This window comes from Ranitomeya variabilis, chromosome 2 (assembly GCF_051348905.1).
Source record: "Ranitomeya variabilis isolate aRanVar5 chromosome 2, aRanVar5.hap1, whole genome shotgun sequence".
Taxonomy (NCBI): Eukaryota; Metazoa; Chordata; class Amphibia; order Anura; family Dendrobatidae; genus Ranitomeya; species Ranitomeya variabilis.
This window is the reverse complement of record NC_135233.1, coordinates 615977560-615996448: the sequence shown is the minus strand read 5'-3', so window position 1 is coordinate 615996448 and position 18889 is coordinate 615977560. Positions and strand designations below refer to the sequence as shown.

The 18889-nt window shown below is 45.4% G+C and overlaps 1 protein-coding gene across 2 annotated transcripts in view; it reads left to right on the top strand.

The window, feature by feature from the left end:
- The window catches only part of LOC143807350 (fatty acyl-CoA hydrolase precursor, medium chain-like), a 155681-nt gene that overhangs the window by 21939 nt on the left and 114853 nt on the right, over positions 1 to 18889 (top strand). The window lies entirely within an intron of this gene.

Here is an 18889-nt window from a genome sequence, read left to right as displayed (position 1 = left end):
GGATTCAACATATCCAGCCCACCCTCTCTCCGCCGTAGGTACGTTATTTCCCTCTTTATTAGGTTCAACCTATTCCCCCAAAAGAGCTGGAAGAACAGGCTGAAGAGCCTCGCTGAGAAAGATTCTGGCAAAGGGAAAACGACAGAGACATACAAGAAAACAGGGACCAGGTAAGTCTTCAACATTGCGACCCCTTCCCTGTAGGTCAGCCTCCAGTTCTTCCATCGCTGAACCTTTGCATTTCCGGTTTCCAATTTCTCCTCCCAATTTAGCGTGGCATTATCATCCCTCCCAAATATAACCCCTAGGATCTTAATATGGGTGGAGGCTTTGGCAAACTGCCGCAGATCAAAGCTGGGATCAGTATCTAATGTCCACAGAGCTTCTCAAGGTTGACCAGAGACCCGGAGGCCTCTGAGTAACTTCTGATAGACGCAGATAACATCTGCACCTCTCCAGGATTAGAGATCACCAACTTCACATCATCCGCATAGGCAACAACATTCAGAGGCAGGCATTGGGGGATCGGCACCCCCTGAAAATCGCACTCCTGCAGTGACCTCAGAAACGGGTCTAGGGCAAAAACATACAGGAGCGGACTCAGTGGGCAACCCTGTCTCACCCCTGCCCCAACTCCAAAAGTGTCACCCTGCCAACCATTAATCAGAGGAAAGCTCACCGCCTCTCTGTACAATGTCTTCAGCCAATCCACAAATTGTCCCGGAATACCGTACTTTGACAAAGTGGTCCACAGATAGTCATGATCAACCCTGTCAAAGGCTTTAGCCTGGTCCAGACTAGCAATATATTTCCCACACCGCAGAGCTTTACATCTCTCAAACATCTCCCGTATCGAGATGACTGCTCCAGAGATGTTCCGCCCTTTTACTGTGCCAAACTGAGAGCCTGCCAACAGTGCTGGGGACAAACAGACTAATCTAGAAAACAGGATATTTGCTAGAATCTTCCTGTCCACATTCAAGAGGGCAATCGGCCTCCAGTTCTTGATGTCGCTCGGCTCTTTACCTTTAGACAGCAGAATCATCGAGGACACTCTCATGGATGGAGGCATCAGGTGATTTTCTAGACAACTTTTATACACATCCACGAGGATTGGAGCCAGGAGGTCTCTGAATTTCCTATAAAACTCTGCTGTTATGCCATCTAGACCTGGTGCCTTCTTCAGATGTAATTTATCAATAGCCTCCTTAACTTCCTCCACCGTTAACTCTGCTGTCAAAGGAGAAAAGTCCAGATCATTAGTATCAGGCGCCGGAGTTGCCTCCAAGAATTGAGCCATCTTATCTTTATCCAAAACTTTCCTCTGAAACAAGTCAGCATAGTAAGATCTCACCACCTCCAGGATACCCTCCCGTGAATCCTGCAATACACCCTGGAAGTCATTGAGACCCGTGGCCACTTTTTTTTGACTACCCTCTCCCTGCAATTCTCAAAGGGATCAGGGGCCCCTAAGGACCCATAATCCCGTTCAAGAACTAGGGGAGGTATACCTACTATACTGATACTGCCTTATCTCAGATTTCAGTCGGTCAATCTTCACTTTAAGAGGGATCTGATATCCTCCTTGACGTCCTCCCACCAGTCGGTCATGTTGTCATAGAAGTCAACCCTATCTACTGCTCCTGTTGGAACATGAATACGTGAATTTTGGCTGTCGACCTCCCTGTGCGAAAACGTCAGTTAGTCCAGCCTGCATTATAATGCTATGTAGGACCTTACCGTCCCTGGTCACTGTCCTGCCCAAGGAACTGTCACCTGATGTCAGTATGGCTTTAAAGTCCCCTGCCATCACCACCGGAAGAGAAGTGAAGAGGTAAGGCTTAACGTTATTAAATAGCTGAATCCTGTCAGTCACTGTCTGTGGCCCATAGATGTTAATAAGCCGGAGTCACCTCCCATGAATAGTGACTTCCAGGACCAAACATCTTCCCATGACCACCTCCGTCATCCTATGCACAGTCACATCATTGATGTTAAACAGGACAGCGACTCCGGCTTAAGGCTCCACAGCCAGTGACCAGAAAGAAGGACCGCACCGCCATTCCCTCTCAGCCTCTCTCATAAGCCCCAGAGATGTCAGTCGTGTCTCCTGCAGGAAAATGACATCGGTGTCCAGATGTGTGAGATGTTCATACACCACATGTCTCGTCCTCCTTGCCTTAATACTATTGACATTACTTGAGGTTTGTGTTAATGAGAACCCTGCCATCACAACACAATAGAGAAGGAGCAAAGTAACTGCCATCATCATGAGTCAGGGATGTTCTGCCCACCACCGGTGTCCATGTCAGACTCTACCTGAGAGTCTACAGATAAAGGCTTCCGCTTTGATGGAGGGTGGTCCTCTACGTCCCCGTCACACTCTGCATCAACTTTCCTCAACTCTTTTTCATAATCGTCATCATTAGACTCAGATAAAACTCCATACTTGTTGGACACAACCATCACTCCTGCAGAATTCTGAACCTTCCTAGTAGCACTCTGACCGGTGTCATATTCTGCCTCAGGTTTACGGGAGGACGTGCTCTTTTTCTTCCTTTTATGATGATTAACGCTCCAGTCATCAGATACAGACTGTGATGCTGAAGGGGGGGGGGCTACCTGAGGCTGCTGGACCTCCATGTTCCCCTCTGCACCCTCTATACCCTGCTTCTCTGGTGTTACATGAGTGGACTCCTGTTGGGCATCTGGGCTGGTCAACATCTCTCCTGACATTACATCCTCCCCCTCATGTGCCCCTGCCACCACATCCTTCTGAGCCTCTGCTCCTGCCAGTACAGCCTCATCAGGAATGACTCCGCAGATATTATGCCAGGCGTTTGGACAGTCCCTGTGAGGGTGGCCGATCTTACCGCAGAGGTTGCACCTAACATCCCGGCAATCTGCAGCGAGCGACATGGCCGATATCCCCACACAAGCTGCACTTCACCACAGTACAGGCATTAGCCAAATGACCTTTCCCACCACATTTGAAGCACTTTCTGGGCTGCCCGGGGTAATAACATCTTCCCTTCTCCCTCCCAATGAAGAAGGAGTTGGGTAAGTGGGCAGTAATGTTATTAAATTGCCGCAGTTTCACCACAGCTTTCCACCCCATTGTCCAAATATCATCCTCATCTCTGACCTTGGAGAGTCCAGAGGCGAGGTCACAGTGTCTCCGGAGCCACACCTCGATGTCCTGTGGTGGAACAGCTTCATTCCAGAAGGTGATATTTACCGTGACTGTGTCCGGCCTGGAGATAGGAACCAATATAAATTTATTCCAGCCTTCAGTGTCTCTGAACCTGGGGTAATTGGCCCAGAACCTGTCCAGGTCACACTGTAAAAACCAAAAAGAAAACAAGGATCCCTAAAATATAACTTTTAATAGAACCAGTATAAAAACTTTATTTAACATGATCATCAAAATTAAAAAAGTGAGAAGGTATTCAATGTACCTAAACAACCCTAGGTCGCACTACAGTGAGGACTGCCTGACAGTGGAGGTTGGCACCCTACTTTTTCTCGGTCTGCGCCCCCACTCTTCGACGGCTCACCCTTTTGTACCCTAGAAAATACCTATAATAAAGGAAAGAACTGGTGAACCCTAAAAATACTGTACCTATACTGCCACCTGCCTGGCAGTGGAGGTAGACACCCTAATTTACTGCGGTAGGTGCCCCCACTCAACGAAGACTACCCCTAGGGTCCCTCACAATCCCTACAGTAACAGATAGACAAAGGATAATGTCCCATATACACCTCTGATACCCAAAAGAAAAAAGAAAAACAAGGAAAAAATCAATAAGAAAAAATGAACAAAACAAAAATAATAAGTATAAGTTCAGTTTGATATTAGTACCCACAAGGGAATACCATCAAGTGCAATGACCTGAACCATACAAATATACGGGTACACAGAGTGCGGCAAATGTGTGTTTGTCCAGATACAATTTTTACAAAAGCACAGAAGTGCCTACAGAAATGCAGATAACAAATTTCAAACATGCACTCCTCTATCCAATAAATGAGTCCCATCTTGTCTTGCTATATGATGTCTTATAATATAAGAGTACTCAAAATGAGAGATTAGTTACTCAACGATAACCAGATATATACACCCATATGTCCACTATGATCTAATAATCAGCAGAATAATAACCGACATCCATTTTGCCACTACAAGATGTGAGCAGACCAAAAAATAGGTCCTCTGGGTAGTAAGGACATAATCACAGCCAATTATAGGCAAAAAATAAATAAAGGAGAACTCTCTGTCACAGCAAACAAGGAACACAATCGTCCTGCTAATACAAATAAATAAAGAGTATATAATACCACCGCTATACTCATCTATTTGCTGTGGTCTCCCAACCTATTTGTCCAACTCGACCCAGAAGTGCGGATAATTCAGATGTACGTAATCAACATCCGTTAGAAAGTCCCCAGACAATGCCCATAGGTTTTATGCCTCCCATCTGGTTGTTTGTGCCACAATGAATTACGTTTTACCAAACAGCAGCTGTATGGATTGGTAGTATATGACGCGCTGGAAGCAGAAGCGGGCAGCCTGTAACACAGCAATTTACTACGTCACTGGGCAATTTACTACGTCACTGGGCAATATACTATGTCACTGGGCAATATACTATGTCACTGGGCAATATACTACGTGGACATACATATTCTAGAATAGCCGATGCGTTAGAATCGGGCCACCACCTAGCAGTAGTTATATTCTTGTACATAGGAGCAGTATTATAGTAGTTACATTCTTGTACACAGGGGCAGTATTATATTAGTTATATTCTTGTACATAGGGGCAGTATTATAGTAGTTATATTCTTGTACATAGGAGGCAGTATTATAGTAGTTATATTCTTGTACATAGGAGCAGTATTATAGTACTTATATTCTTGTACATAGGGGCAGTATTATAGTAGCTATATTCTTGTACATAGAGGGCAGAATTATAGTAGTTATATTCTTGGACATAGGGGGCAGAATTATAGTAGTAATATTCTTGTACATAGGGGCAGTATTATAGTAGTTATATTCTTGTACATAGAGGGCAGAATTATAATAGTTATATTCTTGTACATATGGGGCAGTATTATAGTAGTTATATTCCTGTGCATAGGGGCAGTATTATAGTAGTTATAGTCTTGTACATAGGAGCAGTATTATAGTAGTTATATTGTTGTACATAGGGGGCAGTATTATAATAGTTATATTCTTGTACATAGGGGACAGTATTATAGTAGTTATATTCTTGTACATAGGGGCAGTATTATAAAGTAAACACATAACCCAAGCCCATTTTCCTATGCTGAGGATGGGCACCACTTCACTAGATATATGAACATAGTAATCAAAAGTTGGTTATTAAATCATATTCAATCAAGAAGTGTTTCTCTCTTTTTTTATTAATAAAATTGCACCTTTATTTAAACATGTTAAAATAAACACAAAGTTAAAAAACACCCTTATGTTGCCATATAAAATGTTCACACTGACGTTTTGTATCCTATTTACACCCAAATTTTTCTGGATCAATATGGGAATTCCCTTTAAAATGATCTAAAGTCCAAGGTATACAAATCACTTCATACCGCACTGAACTGCGCCAAAGTGGTTAATTCAGAAGGGAAATCCACAACATTAAGACTAGCGCTGCATGCGTCTATAACACAAGTGCATATCGCATTGATTCATGTGGCTAACAATTGGGCCACTTAGGAGGCATACGCTGGATCCCTTATCAAATGCATCCTAGTTCATACAAAATACTTCCTAAAGTTAGTGACATTCAGGGTTTGCAAAATCTAATAGGCACATATTACCTGGTTTCGTATGCTGCTTCCCAAACACTACTGCCGAGTGGCACGCTGTACCTCAAGAGACCCCGACGCGCGTTTCCCGATTGCTTCTTCCTGGGGGCGTGTCTATGGCTGGGCGTCATAAGATTTTATAGTATGAAGTGGCCAATAAGGTTGCAACGGGGCGGCGCTAATAGCGGTGTGTCATGAAAGAAAGCGTTTAGACCGCATTCTAAATAGGTATTCTAAGCTAGCCAATAAGGTACCAGAGCTGAACTCCGACCACCAATGAGGTTGTAGCAGGGCAGGACTATTAGTAGCATGTCACAAGAGGAAAATGCATATGCCGAACAGATATACCAAAACAAGCCTTAAAGGGAACCTGTCACCCCGTTTTTTCCGTATGAGATAAAAATACCGTTAAATAGGGCCTGAGCTGTGCGTTACAATAGTGAATTTTGTGTACCCTGATTCCCCACCTATGCTGCCGAAATACGTTACCAAAGTCGCCGCGGCCATTTTTCTGAAGCCGAGTTCGCATCTCGGCTTCAGGAAAATGGCCACCGCGATCTCCATCTGCGCACGCGCGGCATCCCGCGGTCATTTTCCTGAAGCCCCGGGCAGCAGAGCGCTCCATCTGCGTACGCGCGGCCTCAGGAAGATGGCCGCCCCCACCGATCACCAGGGGAATAGCGCAGATCGCACTCTCTTTCCTCACCTGTGCAGTGGATTCGGCAGTTAGGCTTGCGCAAACCACTACGCCACCAACGGAAAAATAAGCAAGATCTGGGGGAAGAAACAGCGATGTTACCACGCCCATTTGACCAGACCAGCCTGATTGACAGGCGAACACGGCGACTTTGGTAACGTATTTCTGCAGCATAGGTGGGGAATCAGGGTACACAAAATACACTATTGTAACGCACAGCTCAGGTCCTATTTAACGGTATTTTTATCTCATACGGAAAAAACGGGGTGACAGGTTCCCTTTAATATTGTAACGGCACAGAACTGCTGACAGCGCGTCATATACTACCAATCCATACAGCTGCTGTTTGGTAAAACGTAATTCATTGCGGCACAAACAACCAGATGGGAGGCATAAAACCTATGCTACTAATAAGACGCAAATTATTAAAAGGGTAAATTTTGCTTTTTTATATCTTTAAAAGGTGAACACACATAAGGTGAGTGCCAAGCGTCCATACTTATTGCATAAATAGTGTCACTGATATTTATAAATCTCCATACTGAAGCCAAAGATAACATTGGAGACGTGGGAAGTGAAACATCACATTGTATATCTAATATATAAAGCTGAATGTGTGTATATATGTGTGTGTGTATGTATGTCCGGGATTGGCATCTGAACCGTCGCAGCTACAGCCACAAAATTTTGCACAGTCACACGTCTGGACCCCGAGAGCGTCATAGGCTATGTTGTGAGGTGAAATTTTAACCCTATCTACATAATGAGGAAAAAGTGAAAGGAAAAGTGTTGGAGGCGTCGCAGCTACAGGAACAAAATTTTGCACAGTCACACACAGTCTGGACCCTGAGAGCGTCAAAGCTATGTTGTGAGGTGAAATTTTAAACCCGTGCTTTCCAATTCACCAAACAATTTTGCCCCTATCTACATAATGGGGAAAAAATGAAAGGAAAAGTGTTGGAGGCAAATTAACAGCTGCCAGATGTGAACAAGGGGGACTTAAAGAATGAGAGCGATGGCGCCTAAGAGTATATACTGTACAGTTGCTAAGGTGGGCCCCCGACATGGGATAATCACCACACCACCACGGGGATATGAACACACACACAAAATGCGCCACACACTACCACCACATATACCACCCTCAGCGCACATTTCACCACATATACACCAACCTCGCCACATAAAAGTTGAAACACAAAAGTCGCCGCTCAAAACTCGCCACGCGCAAAACTCTCCACATGCAAAACTCGCCACACGTGCAAAACTCACCTCATGGAAAACTCGCCACACGCAAAACTTGCACACGCGGAAAAATTGCCACATGCACAAAAGTTGCAACACATGCAAAAGTTGCCTCACACAAAACTTGCACATACTCAAAAGGCACCACACATAAAACTCGCCATGCGCAAAACTCGCCATGCGCAAAACTTGCTGCACACAACTTGCTACACTAACCTGTCACATGCAACTCGACACACAAAAAGTTGCTACACGCATGTCGCCACACAACTCATCTCACAAAAGTCGCTACATGCATGTCGCCACACACAACTCAACACACACAACTTGACACACGAAACTCGCCCTAAAACACACACAAGTCTGGTATTATCCTTCAAAAATAAAATCTCATTAATAAGCAGACAAACTACAAGAGCAACAAATGTACCATATAGGAATCCGGCAGCTGTCAGTCACATGACCAGTCTATTATGTGTATGTGTGAGCTAATATATACTGCCAGGGGGTGGGCTTACTGTTGGCTGGGGATTTATCAGGCTGCCAATTTAGCTTACAAATACTGAGGTAAAAATACTGACCAAATAACGTGTGAACGAGGTCTAATACAGGAGGAGATGACATACAGATATATACTATATACAGGAGGAGATGACACACAGGTATATACTATTTACAGGGGAGATGACACACAGGTATATACTATATACAGGAGAGATGACACACAGGTATATACTATATAGAGGAGGAGATGACATACAGGTACATACTACATACAGCAGGAGATGACATACAGGTATATACTATATACAGAAGGAGATGACACACAGGTATATACTATATACAGGAGCAGATTACCTACAGGTATATAGTATAAACAGGAGGAGATGACATACAGGTATATGCTATGTATAGGAGGAGATGACATACAGGTATATACTATATACAGGAGGAGATGACACACAGATATATACTATATATAGGTGAGATGACACACAGGTATATACTATATACAGGAGGAGATTACATACAGGTATATACTATATATAGGAGGAGATGACATACAGGTATATACTATATACAGGGGAGATGACACAGCAGGTATATACTATATACAGGGGAGATGACATACAGGTATATACTATATACAGGAGATGACATACAGGTGTATACTATATATAAGGGAGATGACAAACATGTATATACAGGTCCTTCTCAAAAAATTAGCATATAGTGTTAAATTTCATTATTTACCATAATGTAATGATTACAATTAAACTTCATATACTATAGATTCATTATCCACCAACTGAAATTTGTCAGGTCTTTTATTGTTTTAATACTGATGATTTTGGCATACAACTCCTGATAACCCAAAAAACCTGTCTCAATAAATTAGCATATCAAGAAAAGGTTCTCTAAATGACCTATTACCCTAATCTTCTGAATCAACTAATTAACTCTAAACACATGCAAAAGATACCTGAGGCTTTTAAAAACTCCCTGCCTGGTTCATTACTCAAAACCCCCATCATGGGTAAGACTAGCGACCTGACAGATGTCAAGAAGGCCATCATTGACACCCTCAAGCAAGAGGGTAAGGCCATGTGCACACGTTAAGTATTTTTCGCGTTTTTTTCGCGTTTTTTCGCTATAAAAACGTGATAAAAACGCGAAAAAAACGCTTACATATGCCTCCCATTATTTTAAGTGTATTCCGCATTTTTTGTGCAAATGTAGCCTTTTTTTCCGTGAAAAAATCGCATCGCGGAAAAAAAAGCAACATGTTCATTAAAATGCGGAATTGCAGGGGATTCCGCACACCTAGGGGTCCATTGATCTGCTTACTTCCCGCACGGGGCTGTGCCCACCATGCGGGAAGTAAGCAGATTATGTGCGGTTGGTACCCAGGGTGGAGGAGAGGAGACTCTCCTCCACGCACTGGGCACCATATAAGTGGTCAAAAAATAAGAATTAAAATAAAAAATAGCGATATACTCACCCTCGATGTCTTCCCGCCTCCACTGCACGCTGTCGCTTCGGTTCCTGTAGCTGATGTGCGGCGAAGGACCTTGCCGATGACGTCACTGTCCTGTGATTGGTCGTGAGCGGTCATGTGACCGCTCACGTGACCGTGACGTCACGGAAGGTCCTGTGCGCACAGACCAGCTATAGGAAGACGAACGGACGCCGCTGATGAGATGTCTGGGTGAATATAAGCATTTTTTTATTTTTTTTATTATTTTTAAACATTCTATCTTTTACTATAGATGCTGCATAAGCTGCATCTATAGTAAAAAGTTGGTCACACTTGTCAAACACTATGTTTGACAAGTGTGACCAACCTGTCAGTCAGTTTTCCAAGCGATGCTACAGATCGCTTGGAAAACTTTAGCATTCTGCAAGCTAATTACGCTTGCAGAATGCTAAAAAAACGCGAAAAAAACGGAAAAAAAACGCAAAAAAAAAATGCGGATTTCTTGCAGAAAATTTCCGGTTTTCTTCAGGAAATTTCTGCAAGAAATCCGCAACGTGTGCACATACCCTAAGACCCAGAAAGAAATTTCTCAACAAATAGGCTGTTCCCAGAGTGCTGTATCAAGGCACCTCAATTGTAAGTCTGTTGGAAGGAAACAATGTGGCAGAAAACGCTGTACAACGAGAAGAGGTGACCGGACCCTGAGGAAGATTGTGGAGAAGGACCGATTCCAGACCTTGGGGAACCTGAGGAAGCAGTGGACTGAGTCTGGTGTGGAAACATCCAGAGCCACCGTGCACAGGCGTGTGCAGGAAATGGGCTACAGGTGCCGCATTCCCCAGGTAAAGCCACTTTTGAACCATAAACAGCGGCAGAAGCGCCTGACCTGGGCTACAGAGAAGCAGCACTGGACTGTTGCTAAGTGGTCCCAAGTACTTTTTTCTGATGAAAGCAAATTTTGCATGTCATTCGGAAATCAAGGTGCCAGAGTCTGGAGGAAGACTGGGGAGAAGGAAATGCCAAAATGCCTGAAGTCCAGTGTCAAGTACCCACAGTCAGTGATGGTGTGGGGTGCCATGTCAGCTGCTGGTGTTGGTCCACTGTGTTTCATCAAGGGCAGGGTCAATGCAGCTAGCTATCAGGAGATTTTGGAGCACTTCATGCTTCCATCGGCTGAAATGCTTTATGGAGATGAAGATTTCATTTTTCAGCACGACCTGGCACCTGCTCACAGTGCCAAAACCACTGGTAAATGGTTTACTGACCATGGTATTACTGTGCTCAATTGGCCTGCCAACTCTCCTGACCTGAACCCCATAGAGAATCTGTGGGATATTGTGAAGATAAAGTTGAGAGACGCAAGACCCAACACTCTGGATGAGCTTAAGGCCGCTATTGAAGCATCCTGGGCCTCCATAACATCTCAGCAGTGTCACAGGCTGATTGCCTCCATGCCACGCCGCATTGAAGCAGTCATTTCTGCCAAAGGATTCCCGACCAAGTATTGAGTGCATAACTGAACATTATTATTTGATGGTTTTTTTGTTTGGTATTAAAAAACACTTTTATTTGATTGGTCGGGTGAAATATGCTAATTTATTGAGACAGGTTTTTTGGGTTATCAGGAGTTGTATGCCAAAATCATCAGTATTAAAACAATAAAAGACCTGACAAATTTCAGTTGGTGGATAATGAATCTATAGTATATGAAAGTTTAATTGTAATCATTACATTATGGTAAATAATGAAATTTAACACTATATGCTAATTTTTTGAGAAGGACCTGTACTGAGGTGAAAATGAGAGGTGTGAGGTGAAAATGAAAAGGTGTGAGTGCAAAATGAGAGGAGTGAGGGAAAATAGTGGAGTGATCGGAAAATGACAGATGTGAGGTCGAAATGACAAGTGTTAGGGGGGAATGAGAGGAGTGAGGGGGAAAATAAGAGGAGTGAGGGGGAAAATGAGAGGTGTGAGGGAGAAAATGAGAGATGAGAGGGGGAAAATGAAAGATGTGATGGGGAAAATGAGAGGCGTGATGGGAAAATAAGAGAAGTGAGGTGCTATAACTAACCACAGATATTTACTATGCCCAGGCAACGCCGGGCTCTTCAGCTAGCTTAGATTTACAATCTCCATGCTTTTCTCATGGTCAACTTTATGTGGCCTGTTCAAGAGTTGGAACAGCCAAAAATCTGTTTGTCTTTGCACCTGAAGGAAAAACTAAGAATGTCGTTTATCAAAAGGCTCTCTAATAAGTAGTAGAAGATTAATTCACATTACTTGGCCAATTTAGTTAAATCTGTGTGGAATATCTCTGGTGTTGAAATATATGTTGTAAAATGCTTCTATTAGCTTAGTTTTTGCCTTTTAATAATTACATTTCTATCTATTTGTTTTGTGGTTTTTTTGTGCAGAATAAATTTTTGTTAACACATTCTATTTTGCTAACAGCAGTTATTACCCCGGGCGAAGCCGGGTAGTACAGCTAGTAGAATAATAAAAAAGTAAAGAAATTAGAGAGGGTGAGATGAAATGACCTAAAAATGAAATGATTAAGTAAATAGGTACTAATGTGAAATAACAATAATTAATATGTGATTATATATGTACTAGATGGTGGCCCGATTCTAACGCATCGGGTATTCTAGAATATGCATGTCCACGTAGTATATTGCCCAGCCACGTAGTATATTGCCCAGTGATGTAGTATATTGCCCAGCCACGTAGTATATTGCCCAGCCACGTAGTATATTGCCCAGTGATGTAGTATATTGCCCAGCCACGTAATATACAGCACAGAGCCACGTAGTATATTGCACAGCGACGTTGTGAGGATTAGACGTGGAATCTATGAGGTGAACCCACTGGACCGTGACAACGAACCCCCCACGGGCGAGCTGGCCATGTGCACCACCCCCTATACAGGGAGCGTTAGGGGCAGGCCCGAGGGAGACTATCGCCACGGCAGCTGGTAGAAAGGACTGACGGGTAGACAGAAACAGGGAGAGCGTGGGTTAGCGGAGAGGATGGAGGAGACGAACAATAGGACTAACCACGAGAGCAAGGACCGGAGGAGGGACACGGAAGACAGGCTGGAGACTGGAACACGGATAGGAGAACGCCGGAGAACAAACTGGCAGGCAGGCAGGGAAACTGGAACGCAGGTTGGAAGGAAGACACAGGAGGAAATGCTGGCAGGAACACAGGAACTAGGAGGAAACAAGGAGAAGACCCAGATTAGATACGGAAGTGAGCGGTGAGCAACCAGGCAGGGTAGAACACCGAGCAGCCGGAATCACTTGACAGAGGCAAATGACAATCAGGCACCGCCGATAGGAAGAGGCGGCCTGATAAGGAGAGTACAGGCATACCTTCCAGGTCAGAGTGCAAAAGGCAGCACAGAGGACACGGCCAGGCTTCAACGAAAGCGGTGTGCGCGTGCGCCGACGAATCCAGAGCGCGCGCGCGCACCCGAGGAGGAGTGGGAGCCGAGCGCGCAGGGAGCAAGGACCGGAAGCAAGCAGGGACCCGCCGGGACACCGCAACGAGGTGAGTATGAGGTACATGCGGCGAGGAAGGCGGGACTGTGACAGACGTAGTATACAGCACAGAGCCACGTAGTATATTGCCCAGCCACGTAGTATATTGGCCAGTCACGTAGTATATTGCCCAGCCACATAGTATATTGCCCAGTGACGTAGTATATTGCGCAGCCACGTAGTATATTGCGAAGCCACGTAGTATATTGCCCAGTGACATAGTATATTGCCCAGCTATGTAGTATACAGCACAGAGCCACGTAGTATATTGCCCAGCCATGTAGTATATTGCCCAGTCATGTAGTATATTGCCCAGCCACGTATGTCACAAGTTAAAAAATAAAAAATAAACATATACTCACCTTCTGAGGGCCCCTTGTAGTTCTGTCGCCTGTGTGCGTGCAGGCGGCAGCTTCCGGTCCCAGGGTGTGATGACGTCACGGTCACATGACCGTGACGTCATGGCAGGTCCTTCGCGCATACCATCCTTGCCACCGGAACCTGCTGCTTGCATGGAGCGGTCACCGGAGCGTCGCGAGGAGCGGGAAATGCAGCGGAAGGTGAGTATATAATGATTTTTTTTATTTTTTTTATTATTTTTAACATTATATGTTTTTACTATTGATGCTGCATAGGCAGCATCAATAGTAAAAACTTGGTCACACAGGGTTAATAGCGGCGGTAACGGAGTGAGTTGCCTGCGGCATAACGCGGTCCGTTACCACTGGCATTAACCCTGTGTGAGCGGTGACTGCGGGGAGTATGGAGCGGGCGCCGGGCACTGACTGCAGGGGAGTAGGGAGGGACTAATCGGACTGTGCCCGTCGCTGATTGGTCGCGGCAGCCATGACAGGCAGCTGGCGAGACCAATCAGCGACTTGGATTCCATGACAGACAGAGGCCGCGACCAATGAATATCCTTGACAGACAGAAAGACAGACAGACAGACAGAAGGACAGACAGAAAGACGGAAGTACCCCTTAGACAATTATATAGTAGATATGTTTTTTATAATAATAATTGTATTAATTATATGTGATAACGAATAACTAAGAAAGAAAATAAAAATAATCGCTACCGACACCAGATCAAAACCCAATAGCGAGGAGCAACCACTACCTCCCCTGCAGGATGGAGGCAGATGGCCGCCACCATCACTCCTTGTATGATCCACAGTTGTATTGCTATTAGAAGCTATAGAAAAGAATCCATACACCAAGATACCAGAAAGTGCACACTATTTAATTATAATTATTAAATGTGTCTATGCAAGGCTCTAATGTGTTTGTACTTATATACGTCAGATACCTTACAGCGGTTCTTGGTATATGTTAAAGTGAACAAGCAGTACTCATATCCCATGTACTAGACCGCAATCCTTAACCTACCCAGAACTTGTCACCAGATGGTTGGTTGCCATCACTATACAAAGCCACCCTATTCTGGCACCGATCATATGTTCAATCTTGTCTTTGAGTCCTGCATTTAACCCCCAGTACTACAGTCCATATATTTTCAAGTGTTGGCATCATTCACAAGGCCTATGTCTTCAAATATTGACATCAACTCCTGGATCCTATGATTTTCACTCTAGAAAGGAGTCCAGCCGCGGAATCCCCACCACCGCTCCAACCCATTAGCACCCACCGATGTCCAAATCACTGATGGGATCTTTCTTGATGACCACAATGTCACGTGATTGTAAACAATATAATATCCTATGAAGAACAAACAAAAATTAAAATCTGAAAGGACAAAAAGAATTAAAACCGTGAAAGAACCCACTTTTACAAGACACATTAAAAACTGATGAAACAAATGCAGAGAAAGCAACAATATCTAATAGTTACAGAAAAGCTCCAAAGCCTAGACAGTTTCAACGATGCCGAAGTCGTTCCCTTGATTGTTGGTCGCTGGAGAGAGCTGTCTGTGTGACAGCTCCCCAGCGACCACACAACGACTTACCAACGATCACGGCCAGGTCGTATCGCTGGTCGTGGTCGTTGGTAAGTCGTTTAGTGCGACTCCAGCTTAAGTTTTCATTAAGGCCTTGGGGGACCAGAGTGCCTAGCTGGTAAATCCAGTGGTTCCCAACTTGAGCTAAACCTTTTCCTACATCCCCTCCTCTAGGGCCTACATTCACCATATCTGTACCCGTTACCGTCATAAGATGAGGATTGCAGTTGTGAAATTTCTTATAGTGTCTCGGAATTGTCTTCAAGCTGCTGATATCATCCACTGTTTTGGCTTTCTCAATGTCCAATAAATGTTTGCGGACACGTACCTTTAACTCCCTTGTGATGAGGCCTATGTATACTTTGCCACATGGACTCCATACTGTATAATGATCTCACATGATGCTCAATACTGTATAATGGCCACACATGATGCTCCATACTGTATAACGGCCACACATGATGCTCCATACTGTATAATGGCCATTGGCCACACATGATGCTCCATACTGTATAATGTCCACACATGATGCTCCATACTGTATAACGGCCACACATGATGCTCAATACTGTATAATGGCCACACACAGTTGTCCATACTGTATAATGATCCCACATGATGCTCAATACTGTATAATGACCCCCCCTCCTGTATGCATGGCTCATCTCCCTCCCATCCCATATGCATGGCCCATATCCCCCCTGTATGCATGGCTCATATTCCCCCCCTGTATGCATGGCTCATATTCCCCCCCTGTATGCATGGTTCATATCCCCCCCTGTATGCATGGATTATCTCTCCACCCCCCCCCGCCACCCCGATCCCATCTTGCATGGTGCGCCGGCTTATGTCCTCTTTCCTCCCCCCTCCCCTGTCCCCCGTCTCCCCGTCCTTCATACTCACCTGTCCCTCACCGCGTGGCCACGCCGACATCCCTCTGGCTCTGTCCCGACTCCCGACGCAGCACCTTCTTCCTGTGTGAGCGGTCATGTGGTACCGCTCATTAAGGTCATGAATATGCGCATATTCATGACCTTTAATGAGAGGAACCACGTGACCGCTCATTCAGGACGAGCTCCAGATGCCGAGACCAGGCATCACTGGAGCAGGGTGAGTATCGTCTTCAAGGAGGTTGAGTGGGAGGCGGGCGGGAGGTCGGTCGGTTGGGAGGTGACTAGTGTTGAGCGATACTTTCCGATATCGGAAAGTATCGGTATCAGAAAGTATCGGCCGATACCGTCAAAATATCGGATCCAATCCGATACCGATACCCGATCCCAATGCAAGTCAATGGGACGAAAATATCGGAATTAAAATAAACCCTTTATACACTTGTAGGTTCATTCTACATGAAGGAAAACAACTAAGAATAATGTAGGATGTATTGGGGGACGTGGCGGAGACATTAAAGGCACAGAGGTTTAGCCCAATGTAATAGAATAGCAGGATTTTTTTTTTTTGGGATGACGTTCGGCGTTAGAAAGAATTTGACTATGTTAATTTTTTTTTTTTTTTTATGCCACATATTGATGTTTCACTACTTCAACGCCCTTCACCTTCTTTTTTTCTTCTCCCACGCTTTCTTCTTCATTATCCTCATCATCAGCTTCTTTGACATCAACTTCTTCACCTTATTCATCTTCTTCTTCATCTTCTACCTATTATTTTTTGGGTTACATTGTTCATATTCTTTTTATTTTACTATTATCTTCATCATATTCTACTTCTTCATCATATTCTTATTTGTGACAGGCATTCCTGTAGTTGTTATCTATAAAAGTTTGAAGATTACACCTTCCGTTCTGCCTGTCACAAAACAGTTACATTTGTCCGCGTTCAGTTTGGCCTGCAGCATCAGGCTTTATCCAGGGGCACCACGAGGAGGAACGGACTCACCCCCATACACTGCTTAGTCTTCTTCTGCTTATAATTTAGATAATATTTTTTGCTCTGATATTTAGTGTTATGCTTAATGTTCTTCTGCTCTTTGTTCTGCAGCCTCTTGTTCTTCTGCTTCTCGGTCTTCCAGGTCGTCGTCGTCTCCAGGGTCGTCGTCTCCAGGGTCGTCGTCTCCCGGGTCATCGTCATCGGGGTGGTCTTCAGGGTCGTCGTCTCCGGGGTCGTCGTCATCACGGTGGTCTTCAGGGTCGTCGTCATCACGGTGGTCTTCAGGGTCATCGTCTCCAGGGTCGTCGTCATCACGGTGGTTGTCGTCTCTGGTGTCGTCGTCATCTTAGGGGTGTTCTTCCGGGTCATCGTGTTTAGTCTCTTGAACTTGGAAATGTAGCAGAAGGTACAAGAAGGCTGAGAAAATGCCGAGAACCAGCTGATGGAACTGGAACTCGGATGGCTACCCAAAGGTCCAAGAGCCAATGGAACTACCGAGGACCAGCTGACGTTACTGGAACCCGGTTACTAAGCAGGAGGTACCCGTGCCTGAAAGCACTACCAAGGACCACCTGACGTTGGTGGAACTCGGATACCCAGAGGGAGGCACCTAAGCCAAAGGCTCTGCCCGGAACCAGCTGACGGTACTGGAACCAGGATGGGGAGCAGAAGGTACAAGAGCAAAAGACAGTGCCGAGAACCAGCTGACGGTGCTGGAACCCGGATGGGTAGCCGAAGGTCCAAGAGCCAATGGAACTACCGAGGACCAGCTGACGTTACTGGAACCCGGTTACTGAGCAGGAGGTACCCGTGCCTGAAAGCACTACCAAGGACCACCTGACGTTGGTGGAACTCGGATACCCAGAGGGAGGCACCTAAGCCAAAGGCTCTGCCCGGAACCAGCTGACGGTACTGGAACCAGGATGGGGAGCAGAAGGTACAAGAGCAAGTGTCTGCGTGGCTTTTGCAGGACACGATGCCGGCTGCACAGCAGGGGAACAGCTGGCGGTGCTGAACCCCACTGACACATTGGCGAGGTGTTTTTCTCTGTGCAGCTAGCAGTACCGGGCCCCAACTGGCGGTGTTGGAGCCCGGGGTCAGCAGGAGGAGGAGAGGGAGCAGAGTGTAGGCCGAAGCCTGCACTGGCGGCAGCTTTGGGTCTGTTGTGCCTGCGTGGCTGTTGCAGGACACGTTGCCGGCTGCACAGCAGGGGAACAGCTGGCGGTGCTGAACCCCACTGACACATTGGCGAGGTGTTTTTCTCTGTGCAGCTAGCAGTACCGGGCCCCAACTGGCGGTGTTGGAGCCCGGGCTCTGCAGGGGGAGCAGAGTGTAGGCCGAAGCCTAATCGAACCAATTTCAAAGGTAACCTTTAACCCCCCCTCAGGGGTTACAAAGTAGAAGAGCCACAGCTTATGCAGCAGTAGTGGTGCACAAGTCAAAGGTTGCTCTTTTAATTTGGCTCCTTGCACACGCTGAATGGAACACGTATAACATTTAGCCCTTTATACAGTCAAACTGTGTTGGAGGCGCGAGTTCCCTTTGTAATGAGACGCAGCACAGATGTCAAGAATCCCACCTTGGTGCTGGGTGCAGCCTCCTGAGCGTTGTTATTTGCTGTACAGGAGTCTGCGCTGTCGTGTTATCCCCTGGCCTAGCGCTGTTAGCGCTGCCCATCTTCTGACCTCATTTAATGTTGGCTGGTGCGGTTCGCGATGCCCATGAATCACAGCCCCGCAGTGTATTGACATAGTTA